The 22,795-nt window shown below is 47.4% G+C and overlaps 1 long non-coding RNA gene across 1 annotated transcript; it reads left to right on the top strand.

Moving 5' to 3' along the window:
* The first annotated feature begins 20 nt into the window (after positions 1 to 20).
* LOC310689115 lies at positions 21 to 3,756 on the top strand. The gene is made up of 3 exons (XR_014517335.1): positions 21 to 106; positions 1,488 to 1,569; positions 3,663 to 3,756. It is a non-coding gene; the product is annotated as an uncharacterized lncRNA (long non-coding RNA).
* Positions 3,757 to 22,795: the final 19,039 nt, after the last annotated feature.

Raw genomic sequence — 22,795 nt, forward strand, 5'->3', positions numbered from 1 at the left:
TTTCTAGAACCAACAATCAAAAAACAACCTTTGGAACACTCCCTGGGTTCTCTCCATCTGGCACCCAGGAGCATCGCATCAGAAGAGCAGAAAAACTGGTCCCCGGGTCAGTGACAAATTTTGCAGAAATGCACACCTCGGGACTCCATGGGTCTGCCCTGCTGTGCCAGATGTGAAGTTAGTGACCCACCAGATTGATGTGGGATGTGAAACACAAGAGCAGTCAAGTACAACTTTCCTAGAGTGAGCATGTTTACACATGGGGAGGAATGTTTGTCCAGCCAGCAGGTCAACTTCCTGTTTCCTTCTGGACTGGGACAGACTTCCTCTGCATGTGACTAGAGGTGGGCGTGGCCTCACCTGTGCAGGTAATGACAAAAGCACAGGGCAGGGCAGCCATCTCTCTCTCTTTGACTACCTGCATCGAAGAAGCAACATCTGCTTAGCCAAAGATGCTCTCTTGGCTCTAGCCAAGCGAAGACAAAGGGACTGTCTCCTTATGAGATAGTTTCCAGGTGTATGTTACTTTTCTAAGCTAAGTCTGCCTTCTGGGATCCGATTGTGAACAGCCCCTTCCACCCCCTATGGTTGACGCCCCCACCCACAAGCAGGACTTGGGCACCAGCAAACTCTGCCTTCCTCTGGTTTCCAGCAAAGTTTTGCACAAAAACCTGCATCTCCCAAATAACTGACCTTTTTGTGAGAAGGAAGTATCTATCATCCTGCAAACAAACCAGAATGAATGCTCAGCAAGCAGGTCATCTGGAAGCCTCCTTTGTGTTTGCATCCGATTTATGGTTATTTTCTTGGAGCAGAATGTGGGGTATTTCTTCAGTATAGTTTTATTTGAGGCTGTTGCAAGCAGGTGTTCTGCAGTCCTGAAGAAGCCACAGTTAGCCAGTTTGTGCTCTCTGTGCAAGCGCCTATCCGAGAATACCTGCAGTGTGTTCTGTTCCTTGAGGGCCTCTTCCAAGCTGGTTAGGAGGAATCGGGCACATAGGAAATCGAGGTGTCCAGCAGTCATGACTCATGGAGGCAATGAATAGCTCGGAATCGCCAGCTCAAATATTCCACTGGGATTTGCTTCCAAATACAGTAAAACCCTTTTCTGGCATTGCGTCTCCTGCCATCCTGCCTCTTCAGCCTCTAGATGGCAGCAATTGATGCCACAAGGATGCAAGGAGGAATCTCCTAAGGCCAAGGACCTGCTGGAGCCTCCATGGGGAGCTGGGAGCAAAACGTGCCATTCAGGAGCACAAAGAGGGCTTGGGCAGTGCTTTGCAATATGGACAGACCCTCCAAGGCTCCCTATTTTACAGGGACAGTCCTGTATTTGCAGAAGCTGTCCCGGTTTCTGATTTGATCCCAGAATGTCCTATTTTTCCTTTTTTAAAAAAAAAAAATTTATTCAAAATTAAAACAAAACATATTATCCATAAACATATCATCCTTATTTCCCTGGTGACTCCTCTGTGTCTTCCTTAAAGTGACAGATCCCATTTGCAACCCCTGTGATCATGCCAACTTAGAAGCAACTCTCTGGCCTGCAAAGTGCCACGTCAGGGCAAGGTAAGGCATTGTATTTCCTGCTACATACAAAAATAAAAAATAAAAAATCTGATTTTTGGATACTGAGAAAATGCTGCATTTATACAGCATGAATACAACCTTGAGAGAAAGTTTCTGATCTGCAAGAAAGCAACACTGATCTGGCAAAAAGCCCTAAATTATGCATTAGAATTTTGGGGTTGAATTTTGCTACTTGACATGCTTTTTAAAGCTCAGATTTTAATAATTTAATACTGCTTCCACATTATGCTATGTTAATTGGGGGAAGGGGTTGTTTTAATCCTTCCTTGTATGGAAAATATACTTTACAGAGTTGCATGGAATTTGCCCGGGGTCGTTTGACCCTTTTTGATAGTTCTCTTTTCTCCTTGACAAACCAACCAAGGCAATTTTATTTAAGTTTTAAAAATAACATATGACTTTCCCCTGGTGTACTTGCTTTTGTCACACTGAAGGTACAAGACAGGCAGGCAGGTGATATTCATGGTGTTACTGAAACATATTTACATGAATTTGTATCTGAGACTGATTAATGTTTACAGATTGACTCTGGGACAGCCGCATCTCGCTTTGAGGAAGATTTGCATCTTTTAACGTACAATTTTTAAAAAATTAATAATATGCTAGTCATTTCAATGAGAGACTTACGTGTTTGTTCTCAACGGCTGATAACTGAACTAGCTGGAAAAAAACTGACCCAGGCAAATGACATCGTAGGATTCTATACCCTTTACCCTTCTCATTATTCTCATTATGAGAGAGAGAGAGAGAGAGAGAGAGAGACATGTGACACACAACAATCATGCCTGTTCCTTAAGGTGGAACGGAATATCTCAACAGTTGTTGTTGTTGTTGTTGTTGTTGCTTACAGTCAAGCAGTCTATAAATTTTATGAAACAAATAAATAAATGGGCCCTGGAGCTGAGCTGAGCTCGAATAAACCTCCTCAGGTGCCCAGAGGAGGAGCCTGGCCTGGGGCTTGACCCCATGCCCAAACCACAGAAGTCTTCCACATGTTCGCAAGCTCCTTGCACCCATACTTCCATCTCTTTCCATCTCTTTCCAACATTTCCCATGTTTCATATATATATCTGGGCTGCCTCAGATGGTGCATTCGGTTGAAACATTTATTTCAGCCGGCTGGAAAAGCTGCCAGGGCATCTCCACCTCATTATCTGGGCTGACGCATCCTTCCGAAGGTCTTGCTTTGGATGTGGCCACAGAAGTCCTTCTTAGCAGAAGCTTCACTGCCGAGCCTCTGGCAGCATAAACAATCCAGGCTGATGCCTCAATGATACCTTTCGTTAGGCTGCCTCTGCCCGTAAAGCTGCCTCGTAATTGGCAACGTGCGGCATGGGTTTCGAACGAAGGTCAGCAGCATCCACCAGCCAGCTGAAAATCAAAGGACCAGCTCCATGAAGAAGAACAGAAGTTTTGTTACCTGTCAGTTGTCAAATTCAGCCAACTCCATGGAGCCAGACACAACTCACAGACCAGTCCTTCCCGAAACACGACAACACACCCACGCAAGACAGATTAAACCCCTTAAATTTGGATGCACTATGTACCAAAAGAAGCAAGCCAGCAAGTTTCTAGGTTCGATGGGACTGAGAAGAGAAACTTTAAAAGCTTGGAAGCAATGCCTCCTGGTGAGAGAGGGGGTCCCCCAAGCCAAAGTGTGTCTGGGAGGAAATTCCAGTAGCTGGGAGGAGAGGGAGAATTGCAATTCTCAATGCCCAAGACTAGCAAAAGTGCTGCTCCTGGGGCCACCAGCAAGCAAAGGGGCAAAGGGGCAGCTAGGACATTTTAGAGCCTGGGGTCCTGTGTCCAATTCTGGGCACAGTTAAAGAAGGATATTGACAAGCTGGAATGTGTGTAGAGGAAGGTGACCAAGATGTTCAAGAGTCTGGAAACCAAGCCATAGGAGGAAGGATTGAAAAGTACGAAGGGGGGACTAGGGGAGAAAAGAAGGCACCTTTTATCATAGGTGGTGGAAATGTAAGGTAGTAAAAGAATTTGGGGAAATGATATATAATGAGTTGAAAAAATGTTTAAAATAACCTTTTCTTTAAAACCTGAAATTTTCCTTTTAGGAATTCTAGGTGCCGAAATCACAAAAGAGCAGAAAAGACTATTTATGTATGCGACCACAGCTGTGTGGATGTTATTGGCCCAGAGACAGAAAAAAGACCAGTGAAGGATGGCAGATCAAATTGATGGACTATGCCGAAATGGCTAAAATGACCGGAAGAATCAGAAATCAGGGAGACCAAAATTTTAATTAGGAATGGGAAAATTTTTAAACTTATGTTAAAGACCGTTAATGTAAACTGTTAAAATCGTTAGTAGGGTTGGAATAACACTTGTAGTTTAACTGTGAATTTTGGACATAATGGAGATGTAAAAGATTTGGATTATCATAAAAGATGCAGGAGGAAATGACTAATAAAAGGACCCAAAAAGGAAAGGAGGGAAGTCCAGGAGATTCCTTGGAATCTTGTTTTTATGTTATATGTTGGACATGTGATGAGAGAGAGAGAGAGAGAGAGAGAGAGAGAGAGAGAGAAGTCCTATAGGACTGAGAAGAGAAACTTTAGAAGCGTGAAGGCAATGCCTTCACTGGGAGCCAGTGTGGTGTAGTGGTTAAGAGCGGTAGTCTCGTAATCTGGGGAACCGGGTTCGCGTCTCCGCTCCTCCGCATGCAGCTGCTGGGTGACCTTGGGCCAGTCACACTTCTCTGAAGTCTCTCAGCCCCGCTCACCTCACAGAGTGTTTGTTGTGGGGAAGGAAGGGAAAGGAGAATGTTAGCTGCTTTGAGACTCCTTAAAGGGAGTGAAAGGCAGGATATCAAATCCAAACTCTTCTTCCTCTTCTTCTTCTTCCTGGTGGGAGGGAGTGTTTCCTAAGTTAAAGTGAGTCGGGGGGGACAGGACATTTTAGCTCTAAATCGGAACAAGCAGCAATCCATAGAAAACTTTCGTCACTTATTCTGATCCAGGGCTAAAGATCGGGTTTCCCTGGTGGAAAACAATGGAGTAAGCGGAGATGGGGATAAGCCCTAATTGCAGAACCTTCCGCCTGTCCCTACTGGATTGCTGCAAAGGAAGAGAAATGTTGCTGGTTGGTCCTCCCTCCTCCCCCTCAGCCTCAATCTTCCCACTGTTGGTGTTCACCATCATCAGAGAGCCATTTCAGCACATCTGGCTAATCTCTGCAGCTATTAGGCAAGGGGAGAAAATTGATGGTGTCTGGGAGGTGCTTGTCACCATCAATGCTGCATATACAGACCCAGTTGCTGGATCCTTCTCAGTTTTTGGATCCAGCCAAAATAGGCTCCCTTGCAACCCATGGGGGGGCTGGAAAGAACACCAAAAGAGGACCAAATTTACCAAGAGGAAATCCCATTCTTCAGGCTAAGCCAGGGAAATCCCTGCCCTCCTGGTCCTCCCAAACATATTTATCACCTCATTATCCCAGTTAAATAATTGGCAACAGCCTCTCTGCTAGAGGAACAGCTGCCTTAATTTGCAAATCAAGAATGATGGGGAATTCGCCAGTCCCCTGAGCAGATGCCTGCCTTTCCCTGAGAAAATGCAGAAGGCCCAGAACGCCTCGAGGAAAGCGCCAGGCCACCATCAGAAGGGGAAAGGGAGAGGTGACGCCATGCGCCACGAATCTCGCATGCCAGGGGTGGCTGCTGGTGCCCAGTGGGACTCGCAAGGTGGGGGGCAGCAGGTGTTAACAGTCAGAAGTCTGGTGGTCTTGAGATATTTGCAGATGCGAGTTTTGGAAGTGACACTACAGACAGGAAAAGTACGTCTGGCGTTTGCTACATGTACAATCAGGGTTGGTCGTGCAAGAAGCAAATAACAGTTAGCTTGAGTACTTGTGAGGCTGAACTGAATGCACTGTCTTATTCACTTGTGAATTGTGAATGGTTGTTACAATTGTGTAAAGACATGAAAATTCCTGTCAACTGTCCAATCCAGGTTTGTCAGGACAACAAAGCATGTTTGGCTTTGCTCACTTCTGAAGGTTGTAAGCAAAGCGCGAAGCACTTGCATTGGAAGTTGCAACATGCTAGAGAATGTGCTCAGAAGGGAATCGTAACGGTGTCCTACATGCCAGGTAATGAAATTCCTGCTGATTTATTGTCCAAGGTTGTTCCAAGGGATCAACACTGTACCTATGTACAGAAATTGGGTTTGTACTGATATTGTACTAACACGCTGCCCAGTGGTGTTCACAGAAAGGGGGAGGATGTTAGTTTCTGTTCTCACCGTGCAGCCGCTTGCAGTCACAGGACTGTGTTTACATTCCAGGGATTCCAGGCTATTGGAGTCTCACGGGAAAGGGAGAAGGGATGTGATGTTAGTGTTTTTCCTGTTCCTTTGTTCCTTTGTTTGGTTGCTGTCTGCTCTCATAGAGAGAAGATGTATATTTCTTTGCTCTCTGCGTAGCTTAGTAATAAAGCATGGTGTGTAGCTCATGTTGGTTTCTGCTTTCCTTCACTGTGCAGCGAAAGGGCTTGTCACGAGACAGGTGTTTACATTCCACAGTCTGTACTGTTGGAGTTTCTCACGGGAAAGGGAGGCTGGATGTGACGTACACTGGTTTCCTGTTTTTCACTGTGTGATTCTCTCCGAGCTGTCGAGGAGAGTGGATGCATTTTCTGCTCCGGCAGAGGCAAGATGTCTTTCTGTAATATACCAGCTTTGAACTGTAAATAAAGCAATATAGAGTATGCAGCACGTACTCCTCATCCTTCCGCTGGGCACGAGACTCTGCTTTAAATCAACACGTGGTTATGGGCCCAGAAGTCGAATCGGAGTGCCGGCAAAGGATCGGAATGCAGAGGGACAGATCGGATCGGAATCTGCTCTGCGCGTAAAGGTGATTGATGAGGTATGTGCTACTGCTCCGGGCAGCCTGCCAGCTTCTAGTTAATGGCTTTATGGCTTTATGGCTGGTCTTTGAACTTTTAAAGCCGTTTTGCCGGGAACAGGCAAAAGGCTCCCAAGTACAAGTCACTATGCTGGGGAAATCGAAAGTAACTTTTAAGTGCGCTTTTGGAATAAAGCAGCTGCAGCAGTGACGCAGCAGGATTTAAAGCAGCATATATGACGCTGAAGGCTAATGCCAGAGTCATGATGGCCCTTCAGGATGCTTGTGGGATTCCTAAGCTCAACAAGAAAAACTATGCCGACTGGGTTCTGTATGCAGAGGCAATTCTGCGGAAAGAGGGTTTGTTTGAGGTGATTACAGAACCCCCCCCCCCAGTTCCAGTTACAGATGCATGGGAAGCTAAAGATTCCAAAGCAAGGGGAACTCTTACATTGATAGTATCCCCAGAACAGCTCTGTCTATTGCGTGATAAGACCTCAGCCAGAGAAATTTGGGACGCTTTGAGAGAGGCTCACTTAAGGACAGAAGCTGGATCCACTATGTTTTACTTTAACAAGCTGCATAATATGGCTCTTGCTGAAGGTGGAGATGTGCGTTTACATCTGATGGAGATGCAAAATCTGAGACATGAGCTGCAACAGAGAGGACTCAACTTTCCAGAGGCTGTGTATTCTTTCATGATACTACAATCTTTGGGTTCAGGTTGGGAGTCTGTTGCAACCCAGATTGCTGTGCAGCCAACTGCTCAGCTGACAGTGGACTTTGTTACTGCCGTGATATTAAATGAAGCAGATCGCCGGGGTGCTAGCTGCATGGGCAAGGGGGAGTCTTCACAGACGTCGTCCCATAGTGCAGTGGAACCACCAGATGGCGCCAAAGCTTTGAAGGCAGTGAAATGCTACTCGTGTGGACGTCTAGGCCATATGAAGAGGGAATGCAGATATCCCAGGGCCAAGACAGAGCAGCGCAGCGAAAGCTCATCGCGTGGAAAAGGCCGAGGCAAAGGCAAAGGTCCGGTGTCTAGGACAACGCAGCACAAGGCTATGGTTTCACGCTTCACTCCAAAGGTTGCAAAGGTCCAGAAGACGTCTAGATCTTTCTTCGTTGTTGATTCAGCGGCAACCCACCACATGTGCAATGATAAGAGACTGTTTGTGTCTTTTACACCGCAGGAAGGTGCGATTCACCAGGCGGATGACCACACTATTCCGAGTAAAGGCTACGGAACTGTTGTTCTTCACAGTTTGGACTTATCGATACAGAATGTGCTTTACGTGCCAGACGCCAAACATAATCTGCTCAGCGTTGGACAGCTGAATGAGCGGAACATTGACGTGTCCTTCAAGAACAAGAAGTTCATCATCACAAAGAAAAATGATTATGTATTGCATGCTGAATATGTTGATCGTTTGTTTGTTTTGTATTATGATGATGTTGAAAAGGATGACACTTGTTGCATTGCAGGTTCTAACAAAAGTTTGCATGCAGAATGTATTCATGATTTTCACCGAAAATTTGGTCATTTGCATTTTGAGGCAGTATCTAAAATGCCTGCCTTGGTTGAAGGTATGACTATTAAACCCTGCAGGTACCACATGAAGTGCAAAGCATGCGCAGCAAACAAGGTGAAAATGGCTGCGAAAGGTAAGGTGTCTAGTAGGCAAGCTACAGAACCATACCAGGTTGTTCATGCTGATTTGGTTGGACCACTAGCGCCCTCTTTGGGTGGCAATAGGTACTTCATGGTTCTCATTGATGCATTTTCTAGATATATTTTTGTGTACAATCTCAAGCAGAAATCAGAGGCTTTTCCTAGGTTCAATGAATTCTGTGCTTGGTTGGAAAATGTGCATGGCAAGAAGATAAAGACTCTTTTCAGTGATCGCGGGGGAGAATTCACTTCTCAGCAGTTTGAAGCTTTTCTGACTGAGAAAGGAATTCAACACGATTTGTCTAGTCCTCGCTCACCATGGCAGAATGGACTTGCGGAACGGGCAAATCAGACATTGCTTCAAGGGTTAAAAACCTTGCTGCATGATGCCAATCTTACAGAGAGTTATTGGGCCGAATCTCTCTCGTGTTTTGTTTACAGTTACAATCGCAGGTTATCTTCAGCGATTGGTTGTACCCCCTATGAGAAGATGTTTGGCAAGAAGCCATACATCAAACACATGAAGATTTTTGGTTCTGACATGTGGGTTCACTCACCACAAAACTCCAAGTTAGACAAGCGTGGATTGCATGGTATCTTTCTAGGTTATCAGAAAGGGTCTTACAGAATAATGATGACTGACTCTAAGACAATTAAGCTCACGAGAAGTGTTGAGTACAATGCAAAGTGGGGGAAGAATGTGGGAATTTTCCAATGTTATCCTGATGACGGTGATGAGACTGAGGATAGTCAAAAGCAACCACAACAACCCACACCCACTGATGAAGGTTCTGAGTCTGAATCTGAAACTGAATCGGGTGATTCAGAGGATTTCAAGAGTGCGAAAGCCTCTATGCGACCCTCTGAAAGCTCTGATCAAGAATTGGAGGAACCATTGTTCACAATAGGTCGTTTTTCTCCTAAGAAGGAAGAGGAGAGTGTTGAAGACTTAAGGCTAATTCGTAGGTCACAGAGAGCCACAAAAGGCAAACCTCCAAAGAGATTTGCTGATGAGTTTGCTACGATAGCAGTAACAGCTGTTAAAAGCTCCAAGAAGGTATTTGAACCTTCAAGTTTCCAAGAAATCCAAGGTTTGGATTCAAAGGAAGCTGAGCCATGGTTAAATGCCATGAAGGCTGAGCTTGATTCCTTAGAAAGGAACAACACATGGGAACTAGTTCCAGTAGTTCCAGGAATGAAACTGCTTGGAAGCAAATGGGTCTTCAAAGCAAAGACAGATCAAAATGGCAAGATAGTCAGACACAAAGCCAGATTGGTAGCCAGAGGTTTTGCACAGGTACCAGGTGAAGACTATCACGAGACCTACTCACCCACAGTGAGGTATGAAAGCATTAGGCTTATGCTCAAGCTAGCTGCAGAGGAAAATCTACACATTAGTCACCATGATATTAATACAGCTTTTCTGTACGGATCTCTAGATGAATCACTTTATATGCTTCCACCTGATGGCGTACAGGTAAAACAGGGATTTGTTTGTGCTCTGAAGAAATCCCTTTATGGTCTCAAACAAAGTGCACGGTGTTGGCACACAAAACTCACTGAAGTATTGTTTTCTCTAGGTTTTCAGCAAGGGAAAGCTGATCCATGTGTATTTGTCAAAGAGAACCGTGCATATGCTCTGCCACTGGCCCAAGACAGACTTTGGGGTCTCAAATTTCAGCGGCACCCTGTGCAATGCTAAAACTGGGCGCCCCTGCACCTCTCGCACTCGGTCCTACAGCATTGCAGTGGCACTCTCTGCAACACAGTGCCCCTTGCACTCAGAGCGGCCGTGCTACTCTAAAACGGCCTCTGCTGCCTCGGTTGGAGGGCAGGTGCTCTGAGGTCACTCTGCTCAATGCGCACAGAGCACTTTCCGTGGCTTCTGCAGAAATGGAGCAACCAAGCAGAGCTAAGTGCAGCTGCAGATGGAAAGTGGATGGCTGGGGGGAGAGGAGAGATTCCCTCCAGCCTGGAAGAAGTGGAACTGCCATCTTGGGCCAGAAGATGCCTCTGGGTGGTGGGGAGCAGTGGGGGGTGGGGGGGGAGAGATAACAGAGTGTATATGAGGCTGACAAGACAGTCCATCTCTAATCAGCTTCAGGCTAGAAGTAACCCTACGTGAAGCGCCAAGGGTTGTTGCTCTGCAGCTGAATCCCAAGTGTAAAACTCGGCTTTTGAAGAAGGTGGGTTGTTTTCCTGAAGGATGAATGAAGTGGCAGGGGTAGGAGGGGTGGGTGGAATATTTGGGAAATGCATTATTCTCACCCAATAAAAAGTGCCCCATCATCTCCATCAGTGGTGGAGGGAAGAGTGGGAGGCTTGAAGGCTGGCCAAGTTCAGGACAGTCCACCCCAGAAAGGCGAGTAAGGGCTCGTCCACGCTCCTGCTTTGTCCAGCACCTTGGAAGCACAGCTCAGTGTTGGTGCTGACCTTGAAAGCCCTAAACAGCCTCAGTCCAGTATACCTGAAGGAGCGTCTCCACCCCCATCGTTGTGCCCGGACACTGAGGTCCAGCGCCGAGGGTCTTCTGGCGGTTCCCTCCCTGCGGGAAGCCAAGTTACAGGGAACCAGGCAGAGGGCCTTCTCGGTGGTGGCGCCCTCCCTGTGGAATGCCCTCCCACCAGATGTCAAAGAGAAAAACAACTACCAGACTTTTAGAAGACATCTGAAGGCAGCCCTATTTAGGGAAGTTTTAATGTTTAATAGACTATTGTATTTTAATATTCTGTAGGAAGCTGCCCAGAGTGGCTGGGGAAACCCTGCCAGATGGGTGGGGTATAAATAATATATTATTATTATTATTATTATTATTATTATTATTATTATTATTATTATTATTATTCCCTTGCCCCCCTCCTATGTGGGAATGTTGAGGGTGGCAGGAGAGGATATATTGTTTATTAATATCCCTCCTAACGTACGATAGCAAGTTTCTTCACTTAGCAGAGTGCATTCGCCTTCTGACGCAGCAGAAAACAAGTTGCTGACTCGCTTGAGCCTTTTACTATCATACAATCCAATCTGAGCTAGATTGTGTTCCTGGTAAGATCCCCTTTGAATCCCTCCTGAAAGAATAAAGACACTGCAGTCTTATCCATAAGTAACAAAAAGTAGTTTTGCTTACGATCAGGCAGAGCAGAGTGTGATCCCTGAAGGCAGGCTTAAGGCTTAAAGTTGCAAACATGTACAAACAGGTTTTCCCCATGTGGGAGATAACCTGGGGAACTGCTGTGGCAGCCAACAGTACTGCTACGGCAGGAAGGGAAATGGCATTTCCATGCACTCTGGTTTCCGTTACGGTGTCCCATTGCACCAGAAGCGGTTTAGTCCTGCTGGCCACATGACCCAGAAAGCTGTCTGTGGACAAACGCCGGCTCCCTTGGCCTGAAAGAGAGATGAGCACCACACCCCTTTGGCTGGACTTAACTGTCCAGGGGTCCTTTACCTTTTACCTTTACAGTCCAGGTGATGCAGGAAGCAGGCAGGATGAACAGGAAGGTCGAAAAGAGGAAGGCAGCAGCATGACTTGTCCTTTGACCAGGTCTGGAAAGGTCACTCCCACCTACTAGCCACATGCAAGGAAGGATGCTCCAGCCAGGAGGAACAGGAATTTTTTGACTGGCTGGACCAAACATCCCCTTGCATGTCCACTCTAGCAAGACAAGGAATGTTGTACTTGACTGCTCCCAGTGGATTACATCCCACATCCTACCCCAGGGAAAACCCACTCTTTAGTACTGAATAGGAGCAACAGTCAATCCAGAGAAAACCCAAATTGCCATTTGCTCGGGTTGAGGGCAAAAGAGTGGTTTCCCGCAGGGGAATGCACAAGAGGAAGTGTGGTTAAGTCCTAAGAAGGCAACAGGATAGAAGTTTCTAAAATTATGCAATGCAAGGTGAAAGTGGACAGAGAAAAGTTTTCCTCCCTCTCTCATCTACGAGTAAAACTCATGGTCCTCTGATGAAGCTGAAAGTTGGAAGCATCAGGACCGGGGAAAGGAAGTCCCTCTTTATGTGGCAAAGTTAAGCTCTGGAACTCCCTCCCACAGGAGGCAGCAATGGCCACCCGCTTGGATGGCTTGATGAGTGGGAAAAGACAAATTCATGGAAAAGAAGGCTATTGATGGCTGCTGGCCACAGTGGCTGTGCTTATGCCTCCATGGTCAGAGACAGCAATGCTTGTGAATGCCAGTTGCTGGAAACCACAGGATGCAATAGTTTTCTCTTGCGCTTGAATCCTGCTCACTTTGGGGCACCTGGTGGCCACTGTGAAAGCAGGATGCTGGAGCAGATGGGACCCCTGGGCCTGATCCAGCAGCCTCTTCTTACTTTCACCGGGATCATGGTCTGTGCTGGCTGCTGCAGTAAGTTCTGTGCATCACCTTGAAATCAAGACTGAACAAGCAATCAAGATGGCAGAAACAGGAAGAGAACATTTCTGATGTGGTAATAAATTGTTCAGTGCCCACCAATCAGGGGAGGACGAAGGGGGGCAGTGGGGGGCGGGCCGCCCCGGGTGTCACCACTGAGGGGGGGGTGACAAAATGCCAGACGGCACTCACCGTGGGGCCTGCACTCTCTCCTGTGAGTGACGCGGTGGCTGGGGCGCCTGCAGGCTCCGTGCTGCCCCAAATGGTCTGCCCACCACCTTCCCCACAGCTGTAGGGCATCTGAGTGGGAGGAGGCAAGCAGACTCCTCGGAGGTCCCACAGAGTGTCCTGCCCGGCTGGCCCTGCCCCATGGGCGGCTGCCCCTCCCCTGGGCACAGGGCACACATGCCACCCCAGGCGCCCAATTGGCTTTCTCCGCCGCTGCCACCAAGAGGAACTTGCAAAATCCTGGAGAGTGGACTTAAGAGAGACCCCCACCCCACCCCATAAGCCCTTCTATCTAGCTTACCTGCTGTAGGAATCATTCTTCCCTGCCCTGCTTCTGCCCCAGTGTTCCCAAGGTATCTAGTCAGGCCTTTCCTGCAGCTTCATTCTGCCTAACCAGAGGAGAGGGAGGGGGGTCCATCTCACAAGCCTCCTTGCCCGCCTGCCCGCCTGCCATCCGTCACCCCGGCCAGCCATTAATATTAATTGGAGCTGAATAATTCACTGGCTGTTTAGGATCCTGTTGTTTAAGTCGTGCTGTTCTCCTTCGTTAGTCATTACGGAGAAAATCTCCAGAGCAGCTCCCATAAATCTTCCTCTCCTCTCGCACACTGTGGAAAGAAAGCAGGAGCCACGCTAAGCAAGGCCAGGGCAGGGCACTGGCAGCATCAGAAGGAGTAGTCGACTGGGCTGGTCCCTCCTGCTCATGTTGGGCCAACAGGGGAGGAGGGGAGGGAAGGAAGGAAGGAAGGAAGGAAGGAAGGAAGGAAGGAAGGAAGGAAGGAAGGAAGGAAGGAAGGAAGGTGGGTTCAGAGGAGGAGAACAACATTTGGGACCTTTTAGTTTACAGAAAAGGCAAGGAAGAAGCAACATGATAGAAGTTTCTAAAATTATGAATGGCACACAGAAAATGGAAAGAGGAAATTATTTCTCCCTCTGTCATAACACTAGAACTCTTGGATATCCAATGAGGCCAAATGTTGGAAGATTCAAGAGAGATAAATCCTTCATGCAGCGCATAGCTGAACTATGGAACCCTCTCCCACAAGAGAGTTGGCTGGTTTTAAAAGAGGATTAGACAAATTCATGGAGGAGGAGAGGGTTATTGATGGCTACTAGCCCTGATGACATCTGACATCTGAAGGCAGCCCTGTTTAGGGAGGCTTTTAATGTTTGATGCATTGCTGTATTTTAATATTTTGTTGGAAGCCACCCAGAGTGGCTGGGAAAGCCCAGCCAGTTGGGCGGGGAATAAATAAAATTATTATTATTATTATTATTATTATTATTATTATTATTATTATTATTTCCCTGCTCTGCCTCCACAGTTGGAGGCAGTGATGCTTCTGAATGCCAGTTGCTGGAAACCACAAGAGAGGCGATTTGCTCTTGTGCTCAAATCCTGCTTGTGGGTTTCCAATAACACATCTAGTTGGGCGTTGTGAGAACAGCATGCTGAACTAGACGGGCCATTGGCCTCATCCAGCCGGCTCTTCTTATGTTCATGTCAGCATACCTATAAGCTAACTTTTTGTTAAGCCCACTCTGCAGAGCACTGACTCATCACTGCGTGTTTCCTTGGGCGTCACACAGAACAAATCTCCTCACTTTCAGCATTTCAAAATTCACTGAATTAAGATTCCCCTTTCACCTGGTGGGGGCCAAGGCATAGAGATAGGAAGCCAGTGGTTCCCTATTCAGGCTTCTGGCAATGAATCATCAGGCAGTTTAACTCACTGAGAAACACCAGCCTTCCGCTTTCACCCAGAGTGGAACCTCTTGCTTAAGGCAAGCTTCCAAATGCAATGCACTCGAACACAGCACTGTATGTACATTAAACTTTTAAGTGTGACATGGAATAAGTGGAAAGAACCATCAAAGCTGGATGTCATCTTCCAATCCACCACAACCTACCAGAAGACCCCATGGGCTACCTCACCTTGGGTACACCATAAGAGCTCAGGCAGGCAGGCAAGCTCAGGAAAGAACTTAAGAAGATTCTGCTGGATCAGACCAGTGGCCAGTCTACTCCAGCATTCTCTTCTCATGGTGGCCAACCAGATACATTCATGGGAAACCCACAAGCAGGATTTGAGTGCAAGAGCCCTCTCCCCTCCCATGTCTTCCAGAAAGGCCTCCTCCTCCCAGAGGGGAGGGATTGTGAGTGGGAGCAACTTCCCGCAAGAGGCAGGGAGGCGTGCTCGGCTCGCTGCTCTTGATTTCAGCCAACCAATAGGACCGGCTGGTGGGCGAGGTTAGCTGCATTTAAGCAGCCACTGCGGGATGTGAAACACAAGAGCAGTCAAGTAAAACATTCCTAGAGTGAACATGTTTACACATGGGGAGGAATGTTTGTCCAGCCAGCAGGTAAATTTCCTGTTTCCTCCTGGGTTGGGACAGACTTCCTCTGCATGTGACTAGAGGTAGTGTGGCCTCACCTGTGCAGGTAATGACATAAGCACAGGGCAGGGCAGCCATCTCTCTCTCTTTCACTACATGCATCGAAGAAGCAACATCTGCTTAGCCAAAGATGCTCTCTTGGCTGGAAGCCAAAGGGACTGTCTCCTTATGAGATAGTTTCCAGGTGTATGTTACTTTTCTAAGCTAAGTCTGCCTTCTGGGATCTGATTGTGAGCAGAATGATATGTGAGTAAACCTTTTTATACTTTTGTAGAAGACTGTGCCGTGTCTTATCTTTTATGAGGGAATAAGGGGGAAATACCAGAACAGTTATTAGAGAGGCTTTAGCGAGCCTGAGCAAACGCATCCGCTGTGAGTTTAAAAAGGGGAATGTTACTCTGCTAAATTGTGGAACTTGTTAACACAAGTTGGGAAATGATCTAGCCAAACAATATACCGGTATCCTCTCCTGCATCCCTGAACATTCCCACAGCCATGGCAGCACTCTATTCCCAGTCGGTTCCTTCTTACATCTTTGCGTATTGACCTTGATATGGACTTCGGTTGGTCGCCTTGGTTGCCCAAGGGGCCTGGTAGGACTTTTTTATCCATTTGGCAAATTGGCACCAGCCTCTTGGTTTTTCCGCCTACCTCGTAGCAACTCATCACAACTTTCTGGTACTGGCGGTTAGGTATTGGAATAGGTGTGCTGTGTTGGAGGATTGGTTATGCGCCATCATCTACCCCTCCTGTTTTGGGTATTCCGTTGAAGGAATCCGGAGGTCATGGATCCTGTCCGATGCCCTGCTGGTGGCTAGGGCCATGGCACGACCCCTGGTGACGTCATAGGGAAGCTTCCTGTTGTATTTGCATCAACAAGCTCCTCCCATTGGTTGTTGACCAAAGCTCCTCCCACCAGATGTCAAAGAGAACAACAACTACCAGGCTTTTAGAAGACATCTGAAGGCAGCCCTGTTTCGGGAAGCTTTTAATGTTTGATGTATTATAGTATTTTAATATTCTTTTGGAAGCCGCCCAGAGTGGCTGGGGAAGCCCAGCCAGATGGGCGGGGTATAAATAATAAATTATTATTATTATTATTATTATTATTATTATTATTATTATTGACCCTGATATGACTCCTGTGGAGTCTGGTATTGCTGTTTCATCCAATGCCTTAGCCAATACTACTCACAACCAATAAAAGTTGTGGCCTAATTTTGTCCATTAACCTAAAATAATGTGTCTTTTTGTCTTATTATACTCCTATGCGGGTGGTGGGTCCTCGACTCACAACTGGTAATCGGAAACTTTGCTGCTTCCACCTGCAGAGGCAGGGCAGAGCCATCATTGATAGCCCAAAGATCTTGGAAGCCTATTTAAGGGATAATGAACCAGATTCTCTTTAAGGAAAATCTGGATGAGAATTGGAAGGGGGTGGGCAGACAAGCCAAATGCACAGAAAATAATACTCGGTGCTCAGTTTCCATCTCACCTGGTCTTAAGGCAGCCTCATATGAGGGGCCTTTGACCTTCTCGTGCGATGCCTGGGCATGCATGCATGTGTGGAAACACTTGCAAAGTGAGGAGAGAGCTATTTTTAAGTCTATGCAGGCTGTACAAGCACATCAGTTATGGAGTGTGGAATTGCAAAAGGCAGTTTCAGTCTCAAGTGGGGAAATGCCCTGCCGTTCCTGAATAATTTCTGGACCTAAATGCCCACAACAGCGTAGCAAGACAAGAGTTCCTCTCCAGATATTCTGTGCATGAGACTAAGTGCTGGTGCAGATCCTGTGAACTTCATACCAGTTTGTGGGGAGGCACAGAAGGGTCGCTCTGGGTCCTGAGGGACAGAGGGGGTTCCACGCTACTGCAGAGAAGTGCCTGCGGCTCTGGGGAACTACGGCTCCCAGCATGCCCTTCTCTGCACCATCATCTCGCAGCATCCATCGCTCCTGCTCCCCTGAGCCTGCTTGAGACGCAACAGCCTTGTGATTAAAACAATGGAGACTCTTTGGCTTCCACTTCAGATGGGCTTATGAAATTTTAATATGCTAAATGGCTTTTCCAGGGCAGGGTGCTGCCGGGAATGGCAAAGCAGGTATGAGAGATGACAAGAGAACAGATGTTCCTAACCTGTGCGTTCGGTGTGCCTCTGCTGTGAGCCTGTGCTGCACCCAGCAGGCGAAAGATGACGGGTTTTCACTGTGGCCCCAGGGGAACCTCCCCTGCTGGGGGAGCTGCCTCTTCTGTGGGGAGGGGCATGGTCAATCCTCACATGCAAATCATGGGCACCCATGAGGGGAAGGGGAAGGGGAAGGGGAAAGGGGACAGTTGTGTGGGAATGTTCAGGGATGCAGGAGAGGATATATTTTTTTGATTATAGCATTTCCAACTTGTGTTAACAAGTTTCACAATTTAGCAGAGCAACATTCCCCTTTTAAAACTCACAGCGGATGCATTTGCTCAGGCTCGCTAAAGCCTCTATAATAACTGTTCTGGTATTTCCCCCTTATTACCTCATAAAAGATAAGACACGACACAGTCTTCTATAAAAGTATAAAAAGAGTTTACTCACATTCTGTTCACAATAGGATCCCCCAGAAGGCAGACTTAGCTTAGAAAAGTAACATACACCTGGAAACTATCTCATAAGGAGACAGTCCCTTTGTCCTCTCTGGGCTGGAGCCAAGAGAGCATCTTTGGCTAAGCAGATGTTGCTTCTTCGATGCAGGTAGTCAAAGAGAGAGAGATGGCTGCCCTGCCCTGTGCTTTTGTCGTTACCTGCACAGGTGAGGCCACACCCACCTCTAGTCACAGAGGAAGTCTGTCCCAGCCCAGAAGGAAACAGGAAGTTTACTGCTCGCTGGACAAATATTCCTCCCCATGTGTAAACATGTTCACTCTAGGAATGTTGTACTTGATTGCTCTTGTGTTTCACATCCCACAAGTTGTTGCCTCTGCTTAGGTAAGCCATCACCCTGAAGTACCAAGTTTCCATTTTAAAATAGAAGATTCTAGCATTTGTAGAACCTGAGATATGGGGTGAAATGTGCAGGCACCGTTTTTCTCGTTCGTTTTGTGAGAAACCAGTCTCCTCCCTCTTTTCTGTTACATAGGTTTTCTGTTTGTAGTATTTACTTTGGCCCCCACCAGAAAAAGTACTGTGTGCATATGCAAATTCATTTAAATATGTGCAGTTTTCAAATAAGCCATCTCTGATGATGAGGTTTAAGTAAAATAGGGCACCTCCCAAACTTCCTCTCTCCTGAAAAAAAACAACACCCAGTTCAGGGAAATTTAGGATTGGCCCAGTATTAAGAGTGGAGGCAATGGCTATGGACTGAAAGCTATTGTAGAAATAGCATACCCTCCAACATTTCTCCAGTGAAAATAGGGATGTCCCATTCCATAATGATAATTTGACTATTTATACCCCACGCATCTGACTGGCTTGCCCCAGACACTCTAGGCAAACATAATAAAACATTAAACATTAAAAAATCAGTCAAACCTATACAGTCAAACCTCGGTTGTCAAATGTAATGTGTTTCAGAAGACAGTTCAACTTCCAAAATGTTTGACAACCGAGGATCGAAGGGTGGTTGGCAAAGTCAAAGGAGAAAAAAGAAAGAAAATTCCCCGGAAGCCGTTCAGCTTCCAAAAATGGTTTAAAAACCAGAACAGTTACTTCCAGGTTTTCAGCGTTCGGGAACCGAAATGTACGATAACAGAGGCGTTCAAGAACCAAGGTTTGACTGTACAGGATTACCTTCAGACGGCTCAGGGGTTGGATAACTCCATAACCTCCAACATTTCTCCAATGAAAATAGGGACGTCCTAAGGAAAAGTGGGACATTTTGGGATCAAATCAGAAACCGGGACGGCTTCTCTAAAGCAGGGACATCCCTGGACAACAGGGACACTTGGAGGGTCTGCAATAGTTTGCAAATTGCTTTGGGGTTATTGCTCCCCACAGCTCTAAAAGGTAGAGTGGGTAGGAAGGTGGTCATCTTATTCGTGGGATTTCCCAGTGAGCTTCATGGGAGAAACTGCCTCTCCCAGCAGTGGGAGTGCCTACTGACTGGTGCAAGTGGCCTTCTCGTAGCCTCAGTTCCATCATCTGTGAAATGGGTGGAAATAATGGTGGCATGTCGTACAAGGGTCACAAGAGTGGATACAACAAAGAGCAGAGGACCACGCCTTCTAAACCAGCCTTCTCCATCCAGCATCCAGATGTTTTCGATTACAGCTCCCATCGGCCCCAGCCTGTTGCTGGTGGAAGTTGTAGTCCAACGGTAGCAAACCAGCAACTAGCGCAGAGCTAGCCAGGTCCCACCTTGCATTCCTCTGCTTCCAGTTCTGCGATTCAGGCACTGCGATTAATCATACAAATGGCAAGGATTTTGCCTTGGGGAAAACTGGCAGCCAGGAAGTGGGGAGGGGGGCGGAGAGGGACGGCTGCACACTCAGCCTTGGCCTGAGAAGCTGCTTTGGTCCCGAGTTGCCCCAGGTTCTAGGGAGACCCCAAAGAGCCGCCTCCATCCACTTCCCCCGTGCACCAGGCAGGGACGATTTGACGGCCCGCTGTGGGTGGAGGATTGGCTCCTGATCACAGACGCAATTAGAGGCAGTAATTTCAGGTTCATTAGCGGAATTCCTTCATCAACAATGCAATTACTTCGGCAGGGCTTGGAGGAGGGAAAGCCCTGATTAAGTACCAAAGAGAGTCAGAGAAGAAGGCAGAGGAGGAGAATCGCTTGGCATCCTGCAGGCTTTCCCCAACATTAGAGAGATGGCCCCAAGGCTCTACTCTTTGTTCCCATGACCTGGTATTCAGAAATAGACTATTATAGCACATGGAGCTTCCACAGAGAGCTCTCTCTCTCTCTCTCTCTCTCCCTCTCTCCCTCTCTCCCTCTCTCTCTGGATGGCCACGTGGCTCTTCATTGCCTCTTATTTCCCTATGCCTTGCTTACAAAGAGGCAGTGCGGTATAATGGCTAGTGTCGGACTAGGACCCAAGAGACCAGGCTTTGAATCCCCACTCAGACATGAAGTTCACTGGGTGACCCTTCGGCCAACCACGGCCACTCTCAGCCTCCTTCACAGGGTTGTTGTGGGGACAAAATGGGGAGGGGGAGAACTATCTACAGCACCTTCAGCCCCTTGGAGAGAAAGGAGGGGGAAAGGCAGGAAAGTTCTGCCTTACCATCAGCCTGGCATAAACCAACATCCTGGGTCAGGACACCGCCAGCATTTCATGCATCAGCCTTGGGGACCACACACTTGAGGTGGTAGATGGTTTTGTCTTCCTGGGATCTACCATAACCAGCTTCTTCTTCTTCTTCTTCTTCTTCTTCTTCTTCTTCTTCTTCGATCCCTCGTAACTGAGTAAGATTGTCTTCCATGAACACAGTTTTAGCAGTAAGTCCATAAGTGACCATGGAGGTCAATTCTGGATCCACACGTCCTTCCACAGTGGGGACATAGGTTTCTGGGAGGGAGTTGATCATGGTAAGAGTTTGCCAAGCGTGCCTTCCTCTTTGCATGGTTCTCCCTTTAGTCCTGAGTTTGAGCGTCTTGAAAGCCCATGACACCTTTGGGAAAGGCTGTTCTCCAATTGGAGCGCTTGCAGGCCAGTGCTTCCCAGTTGTCGGTGTTTATACTACATTTTTTAAAAGATTTGCCTTGAGAGAGTCCATAGCCAGCAACCTTTCCATCAACACTGAGCTGGGCAAGTGTATTGGCAAGGCAGCTACAGCAATGCCTCTCCTCTTCAAAAGGATCTGAGAGAATGTGATGCTAACGTCCAATACCAAGATGGAGGTGTATCAGACGCTGATTTATGGAAGTGCATCGTGAGCCACTTACAACCGCCAGGAGTGACACCTCAATGCCTTCCATATGCGCTGTGTCAGGAAGGTTTGGGGCATCACATAACAGGACAAACAAAGCCCACAGTCTATGCTGGCTTGGCTGTGTCCGCAGAATGGAAGATGGCAGGATCCCCAGGGAGGTGCTCTACAGGAGCTGGCTTCCAGCACTAGGCCAGCTGGCAGACCAACTCTGCTGTGCTACAGAGATGTCTGCAAACATGGCATGAAGGCTGGCAACATCAAACCTGTCGTGTGGGAATCCCTTGTAGACGACCGCATTGCCTGCAGACAGTCAGGTCTTGTATCCATAGCAGATACCAGAAGAGGAAAGACCTGGGAGGAGCACAGGGAGAAGAAACGCCCTGGTGCATCTGCAGCAGCACAACTGGACACCTTCCTCTGTCCCAGCTGCAACGAAACATGTCTCTCCCACATCGGTCTCTACAACCACAGCAGGCGCTGTAACTCTCCAGAGGTTGGACTTCACCCCTGAAGGCACACTCCTCCATCATCTCTCGAGACAGATAGATGACAACTGTGGCCCTCCCTGCCACAGTTTTGCCATGCACTGCATGAATCATAGAGTTGGAAGAGACCACAAGGGCCATCGAGTCCAACCCCCTGCCAAGCAGGAAACACCATCAGAGCACTCCTGACATATGGTTGTCAAGCCTCTGCTTAAAGACCTCCAAAGTAGGAGACTCCACCACACTCCTTGCCAGCAAATTCCACTGTTGAACAGCTCTTACTGTCAGGAAGTTCTTCCTAATGTTTAGGTGGAATCTTCTTTCTTGTAGTTTGGATCCATTGCTCCGTGTCCGCTTCTCTGGAGCAGCAGAAAACAACCTTTCTCCCTCCTCTAGGTGACATCCTTTTATATATTTGAACATGGCTATCATATCACCCCTTAACCTCCTCTTCTCCAGGCTAAACATGCCCAGCTCCCTTAGCCGTTCCTCATAAGGCATCGTTTCCAGGCCTTTGACCATTTTGGTTGCCCTCCTCTGGACACGTTCCAGTTTGTCAGTGTCCTTCTTGAACTGTGGTGCCCAGAACTGGACACAGTACTCCAGGTGAGGTCTGACCAGAGCAGAATACAGTGGCACTATTACTTCCCTTGATCTAGATGCTATACTCCTATTGATGAGGCCCAGAATTGCATTGGCTTTTTTAGCTGCCGCGTCACACTGTTGGCTCATGTCAAGTTTGTGGTCAACCAAGACTCCTAGATCCTTTTCACATGTACTGCTCTCAAGCCAGGTGTCACCCATCTTGTATTTGTGCCTCTCATTTTTTTTGCCCAAGTGCAATACTTTAAAGAAAAGATCTCTTTTCTTTTATCTGCCCTGAATCCTACAATCTGCTTGGGCTGGTGGAGTCCCAGTAGCCTAAATGTTTCATGGGTGGGAGGCCACAGCTGAGCTGCCATAAATTTTGTTGACAGCGCTACCTTGTTCTCTGCTGGCCCCCGAGGGAGAGGAAGGAAGATCCTACTCTCTCCGGCAGATAGAAGTCACGACGAGTATTTGTCTGTAATGCACTTGCTTGGGCTTCGAGGCTCCTCTCACCAGCACGGAAATGCCAGCTCAGTTTAAGCCTCCTGAAATCTCTTTCTGGGCGCGTGGTTTTCATTGGACTCTGAGCTATTTTGATTGGCATTTTTTATTAGTTTGCTTGTGGATTGTTGGCCTGTGGCCTGTCTCCATTTAAAGACAGAGCACCCCAGGGGGAAGAGCCGCCTTCCTAAACGCGGATGTTTGTCTTCTGCCTGCCAGATCTCTCCCAGGGGTTGTG

This window comes from Podarcis liolepis (assembly GCF_965112155.1).
Source record: "Podarcis liolepis genome assembly, chromosome: 11".
NCBI classification, from domain to species: Eukaryota; Metazoa; Chordata; class Lepidosauria; order Squamata; family Lacertidae; genus Podarcis; species Podarcis liolepis.